Source organism: Myotis daubentonii, chromosome 7 (genome assembly GCF_963259705.1).
Source record: "Myotis daubentonii chromosome 7, mMyoDau2.1, whole genome shotgun sequence".
NCBI lineage: Eukaryota > Metazoa > Chordata > Mammalia > Chiroptera > Vespertilionidae > Myotis > Myotis daubentonii.
The window spans coordinates 73,148,900-73,157,517 of record NC_081846.1 but is presented as its reverse complement, the minus strand read 5'-3'; positions in this window follow the sequence as shown (position 1 = coordinate 73,157,517).

Genomic DNA, 8,618 nt, shown 5'->3' with positions numbered 1-8,618 from the left:
GAGCAGTTAGGGGATGATCAGGCTGCCAGGCAGAAGCAGTTACGGTCAATCAGGCAGGCAGGCAGGTGAGTGGTTGGGAGCCAGCAGTCCTGGATTGTGAGAGGGATGTCTGACTGCTGGTCATAAGGCCTAAACCAGTAGTCGGACATTCCCCAAGGGGTCCCAGATGGGAGAGGGAGCAGGCTGAGCTGAGGGAAAACCCCCCCACAGTGCACAAATTTCATGCACTGGGCCTCTAGTATTAATATATTCATTTAGAATTAACAGGTGTTAATTATTGTCATTAACTTTTATTGACCCATTTTTACTATGAATGATATTTATTTTTCTATATTTACTTTCTTAAAAAGTGTAGTTTTGATTGAAATGTAGATTTTAAAATAAAATCTAGGAAAAATAATGAATCTAAAATAGGAACATGAGATTGAAGAAATTTTTAGCTTGATTCCTGACTTAACATAAATGTGTCTTACTGACTTAAAAGTATCTTAACCATGTAAGTGTATAGCATAAAACATTGCCTTTTGTGAAATGAAAAATTTAGTAGATAATTAATCATGCCAATTGTTTTAAGATGGATATTCATTTTTAATGCATAATTTGAATGAAAACTACTGAATTACAGAAATAACACATGAAATCTTTGGCTTATATGCATTTGGGGAAAGCTAAAGGATGGCAATGAACATAAAACTTCCAGAAGAGATCACTTCAAAGGCTTTATTCTCTCATATTATGTAATTTCTTCTTATTCAAATTCTGCTTATATTCAACTGGCAAAAAAATAAATCCTGGGAAATAAGATATCAGAAAGCTGTGAGAAAATGACTGATATGATTGAACGCTGTAGATTAGGTGAAAACAGAGTGGGATAATTTGCACTGTGTATTGAAAACAGCAAGAATTCACAGAAATAATATACAATTATTAAAATAAAAAATATTGGTTTATTATTCCTATTTCTTGTTATAATTTTGTTGGTGTTGGTTTTCAAATAAGTATGACTTTAAATAGTTCTCTCTTTCTAACAGAATCATAAAGTTATGAAAAAGTTGGAAATACTGTTTAAATATTTAAAAAAAAATTTAGTCCATTATTCTCAGACACTTTAATATCTTCTATAAGTAATGGGCTTCACCTAATAAGAACAATAAAACCATCAAAATCAGAAACTTAACCAGATATATGACTATCATCTAATTATCAGATTCTATTCATATCTTTCCAATTGTCTCAATAATATCTTTTGCAGCAAAGGTTTCCATCCTATATAATAAAAGCCTAATATGCTAAGTGTCTGGTCGTCCGGTCATCTGTTCAACCAATCAAAGCGTAATCCTATCTAATAAAAGAGAAAAATGGTAATTGGCGTACGACGATACCCTTTTCATTGGCTAATCAGGGCTATATGCAAATTAACTGCCAACTATGATTGGCAGTTAACTGCCAACTATGATTGGCAGTTAACTGCCAACTAAGATTGGCAGTTAACTGCCAACAAGATGGCGGTTAATTTGCATATGTAGGCACAACGCAGGGAGGTGAAAGGGAAAGCAGGAAGAAGCCCCCTGCCACTGACAGTGATCGGAAACCCAGGGGGGAACTAAGAGCTGGGGGGCAGGGCAAAGGCGGCCCTGGGGCCGCCTTTGCCCTGCCCCCCAGCCATGATCGGAGAATCAGGTGCCTTTTCCGCCCTGGCCAGTGATAGCAGGAAGTAGGGGTGGAGCCAGCGATGGGAGCTGGGCACGGTCGAAGCTGGCAGTCCCTTGCCTGGGCCTAAAGCAGAGCCCACGATCGCGGGGTCGCTGCAGCTGCAGGTCCCCGCTGCCCCAGCCGGACGCCTCAGCCAGAGGCATTAGGCCTGGGCAGGGGCGGAGCCTGCAACAGCGGGGAGCTGGGGGTCCCCTGCCCAGGCCTGACACCTCTGCCGGAGGCCTCAGGCCTGGTCAAGGGGCCGATCCGGTGATTGGTGATCAGAGGGTGATGAGGGTCAACTCCTCTGGCTGAGGCATCAGGCCTGGGCGGGGGGCGGGGCCGGGGATTGGGGGGATATGATGGTCCCCTTGCTCAGGCCTGAAGCGTGGGTCAGAGGCGTCAGGCTTGGGCGGGGGGTGGAGCCAGCGATCAGAGGGAGATGGGGGTCCCCTGCCCAGGCATGATTCCTGGGCCAGAGGCCTCAGGCCTGGGCGGGGGCCAGAGCCAGTGATCGGGGGGAGATGGGGGTTCCCTGTCCAAGCCTGACACCTCTGTCAGAGGCGTCAGGCCTGGGCAAGGGGCCGATCAGGCGATCGGAGGGTGATGGGGTCAATGCCTGAGGGCTCCCAGTATGTGAGAGGGGGCAGGCTGGGCTGAGGGACACTCCCCTCCCCACACACACCCAGTGCACGAATTTCGTGCACCGGGCCCCTAGTATGCTAATAATATGCTAAAGACGCTCAACCACTCATTATGACATGCACTGACCACTGGGGGGCAGATGCTCAATATAGGAGCTGCCCCCTGGTGGTCAGTATGCTCCCACAGGGGGAACGCCCCTCAGCCAGTAGCCGGGCTCACAGCTGGTGAGCACAGTGGCAGTTGCAGGAGCCTCTCCTGCCTCCGTGACAGCGCTAAGGATGTCCAACTGCTGGCTTAGGTCCAAGGGGAATGTGCTTAAGCTGCCAGTCAGACATCCCCCAAGGGCTCCCAGACTGTGAGAGGGTGCAGACCAGGCTGCAAGACCCCCTGAGTGCACAATTTTGTGCACCAGGCCTCTAGTTTAGAATAATATGTTATGTTTAGTTGTAGTGTCTTTGTCTCAGTCTAGAACAACTCCTTCAATTTCATGAGGCTGATATTTGTCATTATGGTTGGTTTTTTCAAGTTTTCTTTGTCTGATGTTGCCTTATGACAAGAATCAGGCTGCTTCTCTTGCAGGAAATCAGAGAATTGATGCTATATTTTTCTCACTGCATCTCATTCATTTGTCCCATTATTGATAGTGTTTAATAATTTATTTAAGGTGATGTCACCCAGTCTTGTCTACTATCACGTAAGTCCTTACTCCCTTGTAATTATAGGTGTTTTATAAGAATATACATCAAAATATCCCATCCTCATCACTTATTTTTTAATCTCTATCATCTCATGGTTTCTTATTTTATTTGTTGAATTATAATCTGCACTGTCATCATTTATTTCATTCTCAAATTACCTAGATTTGATCAATGGGAGCTCATCAAACTAACTTTTGTATTCTTTTATGTCATTTCATTATTCTTTGAGCACTTTCTTCCCTAATGACACAATATAAAGTTCTAGGCTTGTTTTATATTTTCCCTCCCTCAGCTCTGATACCAGCTATGTCTGCAATGTACCCTTGTTTCTTTTAATGGAAAATGTAAGAAGAAGCAAATATCAGAGCACTAGATGGATTCATTGCTATTGGGTTAGCAATTGTCTCCCAATACCACAGTGAATAGAACTCAGGAATACATGTATTGTTTTACATATATACCATATTTCTATCCACTATCTATCTGTTAAAAAGAAAAATGAGTTCATTTTGATACCTCTAGCACTATAAGGTTTATTCTAATTTTCTCCCTTCCCATATTTATAATGACCATCGTTGGCAGTGAGAAAAAATATATTTAATATATTTACATATGTGATTAATATCTCTATGGTAACCAATGTCCATTTGCACTGCCATCCTTTTTTCTATGTAGGTGCCTTAATCTTCCTGCACAAGCTCTGAGACCCTGTTCTAGATCCTAAACTGTGTGGCACCGCCCTCATACCACTTGGATCCTGAAACCTTACACCAGCGATTTCCTTCATATAGGCATACAGTTCATTAGCAGTGTAAATTACTTATGAACACAGTTTGTTATGTCTATAAAAACCTAAAGTGCACCTCTTCTTGGAAACCTTTCTTCTGATAGGAATTTAGCCTATATCAGTGCTCTCACAAATACACGAAGATGTGTCTATAGGAATTTAGTCTAGCTAAAAAGGGAAACTGCATAGAAGCAATCCAAGATAGAGACATTTAAAACAAATATATAAATTGAAATTAAGTATCCATTAATTAACACAAGGTAGAGCAAGAGAAAGGCATTCAAGATATAAGTTTAAGAAAATAAAATAACTATATAGAAACAATGACTGCCAACAAACCAAAACTATAGGTAGCTAGAAAATTAATGAGTGAATGAGTAATGGAGAAAGAGATAACAAAGGAACACATCAGACAGAAAGAATAACTTCTTAGAAAAATTATTCTCACATTCATACAACCGTTGTTTTGATAGACCTATGAAGCAACTACATACACTTTTAGCCAGACTGAATCTCTTCAGTAGCTTGTCTTTAGCTCTCCATCTTTGCCAATGATATGTACTCTTTATATCTAGCGCACACCACACATTCTCATCCTTTCCCCATCTCCAAACCCCAGAAGCCCCATATTTCACGCCCCCACACACACCATTTGACAGACTCTTTTGCCATAGCACTTACCCTTGACCTGCTCCACCTAAAAATACTGAGTGCTCTGTTTCCTTTTTTTCAGATGTAAGTAAATATGCAATGCAAGCCATTTCTAGAACAGAATTACCTGTTAATTTGGCATTTAAACTTGAGCTGATAATGGCACAACTGATTACCTTTCTTAGACCACATTTGCATATTAACATATCCCTTCCACCCTGACCCTTTCACCCAGGGGCTACAGCAGAAGCAGCATTAGAGGAGACAAGGCCCATTTTTGCTTCTCCTGGTAGGTAGGATTCTGTATTGATTTACTGCATTGTGTATGGTAAGTTCTTAATCGAAGTATGTAAATAGTAAAATGAAACTTCTGATATTCACCCAGTACAATGTAATGCATATAATATCCCTCACTTGTTTGTAATTTGAGATTATTTATTTTTAAGTACTAGTTCAGCCCTAGGAAATAGCAACATGGTATCTTTAGACAGTATATTCTAGAAACTCAGAATTCCACTGAATGTCCAATTCCACTGAAACTCTTCTTTTTCTACGTTTAGGATGTAGAGTGGCAAGTTCCACAGAAAATCTTGGTCAATTCAAAACAAAATCTTTATTCCAATCTGCAATCCTCTCCATTCTCATTTCAAATCCCTTTAGCATATATAGGAACACCTGTTTTCTATCCAGGAGAACTTAATATTATAAACAGCTATGCTTTTGGCTGTTTAGACAAATATAACTTTCCCTGATGTCTCTAGAAATGAACAAATTTTCTATGTAAATGTCGCATTCAATAAGGCAGTGAAGGACTGGGGTGGTTTGGGAACCAGGTGGAGGGGGGTAAAGGGGGACAGGGGGAACATCTGTAATACTATCAACAATAAAGATTAAAAATAAGTAAATAAATAAGTGTGTCATTCTTCCCACTGGGAAAAATTTACTTTAGACAGATCCAGGAAACACCATTTATTTAAAGACCTTCCTTTCATCTTCTCAAGAATGTGGCTACATTCATAGGGGCTTACAGAGGGTTTAAACACCGGTTTGGTGAATTGTTGAGAGAGGAAGTTCCTGGATTCATTAATAGTCCTCTGCAGTCTAAGATGTACAAGTTGAAAGAGGCTTGCTTTCATCTGTCTTTTCATTATTGTCCCATGCAGGTAATTACAGCATATTACAGTATGTGTTCTGACAACAAATCATCACTGTGTTTCACCCTTTTTTAGCACTTCCTTGCTATTCTTGGACCACGGGAGACATTATTACACTGAAATGTTGAGGGCATGCCAAGCCCACCTGCCAACATCCCCATCGTTTGCATTCAGTGGTTGCCAGGAACTCCACAGAGAGGATGAAGAACTTGTCACTGATTAACTCTCAGATGTCCTAAATTTATCTGGGTTTTCTATTTCTCCCCACTTCTCAACAGGATATTAATGAGAAAGAGACCACAGAGTTTATTTTCAAGATCATCAACTAGCATTTCATTAGCTGTATTTGTTATTAGTCTCTCTTTCCCTAGACTGTGTAATTTTTAGCTAGTCTTGGGTGGGGAGGAGAGGACAACCTATGTCTGATGAGTGCATATAGTTTCCAAGCAATTGTAAAACCATGGGTCTTAAGCTTAAGAAATGCAAATGTCAAGGATTTAAGTATATTCTTCTAAATCTTTCTGTCTCTGAGTCAAAGAAACATTGCCACTGGTAAGTAGGATAACTGGGTCCATTAAAGAATGAAAATAACAATTCCATTGGGTAATATAAAAAAAATCACTTCATATGTAAATGATTCCTAAAGGATCCAGTAGCAATCCAGTAGCAAACTTCCCTACTTGTTGTCTTGTATGACTTCCTGTGTTTATGCTCATTCTCAAAGGCACTTGTTTTTTCTTTTTATTGAATTTATTTGGGTGGCAAATTTAGTATATAAGGTCTACATGAACTTCTTCTCTTGGAACTTTTTCCAATAATTTATTGCTTTAATGAAAACAGAATATTAATATGGGTTTTTCTCCCCAAGTTCAAAAGGTGTTGTAAGCCAAGCCCATTACCTAACCATTGCCCTCTAGCAAACTAGAATGTCCCAGGTCCTAACCCATACCCACCTCCATCTGTCCTATATACAAAATTTGCAACTCATCAGAAAGAGTTGATAGAGACTATGTGAACTATTTCAGTAGGGAGGGGCAATTGACCTTGAGGAAGGGAATGTGTTGGGGACCCTGGAAAGCCAAGGTCAGTTAAAGGAAGCAAAAGATGAAATGGAAAGAGTGAGGACACAAGAAAAAAAAGATAAGTTTTTATGAGACACTTTGAAAAAGCCGAGGGCATTCATGAGTGGCTGCCTGTAAAAGAAAACATAGGCAGCAGTGTCCTGTCTCTTGTATCACAAGAAAGGAAACAAGACATCAAATAAGTGCACAACTTCATTTCTTTCACCCATCCCAAAATACAGTTTTTTGTATTAAATGTCTTCTGCTTGAAACACCAACTGTGGTTCTTGTTATTTATTTATTTATTTATTTATTTATTTATTTATTTATTTATTTATTTTGACTGGTATATAGGCTCATTGTGGAGACAGATATTAAACAAAGAGACAGAAAAGTAAATATAACCATACAATTCTAAGGTGAAAAAGGGAGAAAAATATTTATGTAACTGCATAACAAGTGGATGGATCTATTTTAGGCTGTGGGCAGGCCCAAATACATTATGATGAAAAATTTCATTTATCTACATTCTTGTCCTTTGTGGACGAAAAAGGGCTAGTGTAATAAATCTAACTGAAAGATACCTCATGGGGTGATCTGATTATAAATTCCTAACTGGATAGGTTCTGAAGGTAGTCAAGCCTCAGGCCTAGAATTTCTTAGCAAAAGGTTTATCTTTGTCTTAAGCAAGCCCTATCCATTGTTTCTGTGGGTCTAGATTAACACACCGCTGAAATGCCTCTTTTTTCAGACTTCTGGGAAGTATAACCACCCTCAAGGGAGAACATAATCTTGTAATTCAGTCCTGAAATTCAATTCCTACCTTGCTTTCTCCTGTGTTCATCTAATCTTTATGTTACTTCTTTAATTTCAAATGTACAAAAGAAATATCTAACTCATTCTGGGAAGCATTTTCTCAGTCTGCTGAGATCCTGCTTCCGGGTGTGTCCACTCTTTGGCTAAAAAAATAAAAATCAACACCTCAAATAAACTTATAGAAATTCTCTGCATGTTTGTACTTTTTCTAATGCTGACAACCTAAAGTTCTTATATATGTGGTAGGTTTCAATTCCTATTCCTCAGTAAATGAGTCCCAGTTCTTTATTACTTGTTCTGACATCTCTCTCATGCTCTAAATGTTTCCTTTCTCTTACTTCCTGGATATTGTCACCGTCCTTTATATCAAATTCAATATGGTCAAGAAGCTTATCACTTTTCCTTGTAAATCTTATTTGTTGCTTATTCCTTTTCCATATTTCTATGAAATCAGTTTCTGCACTGAAACGGGAGCTAAAAAATTTAGTTCATTTTTATTAGACTGATTTGGATGAATACTACTGTTAGATATCACAATAACTTTCCTAGCTTCTAATTTTCCCCAATTTAGTCTATCCTAACCACACTAGTAAGTAAATCTTTAAAAACAATTTTGGCTGTGTTGATCGTTTTTACAAAAACCTTAAGAAGCTTCTACAGACTAACACATCCAGGCCAACTATGAATTACCTGTAACAATTTTTTTAAAACTTAATCCCACCACTCGTCCATGACATAACCATATAGAAGATTTTCTACTTTGTCAGATGCATCTAAAGCTTTCTGCCTGCCTGGTATTTGCTTAGTCTCCAAGGAACATATCCTAATCTTTACCTTTTCTGTCTTAAGTTCATGCATTGTCTACCATTATCTTAACTTTTATGCCATCCATAAAGGAATTCCTGGTGCTTCTTAAGTGATGTAACTTCTCTGTTAAATGTTCATTATGTGTGTTTTTTTCTTTGTACAGTTCACATGACATCTTTCCTATGTTATTCATATGATTTTAATATCCTCTTACACCTTGATACTTGGAAATCTCTCACTCATCTGCGTTTTCCTTGGTGTATATTGTAGGTGCTCAGGATTGCATAAGAATCCCTGAAGGAAGTTT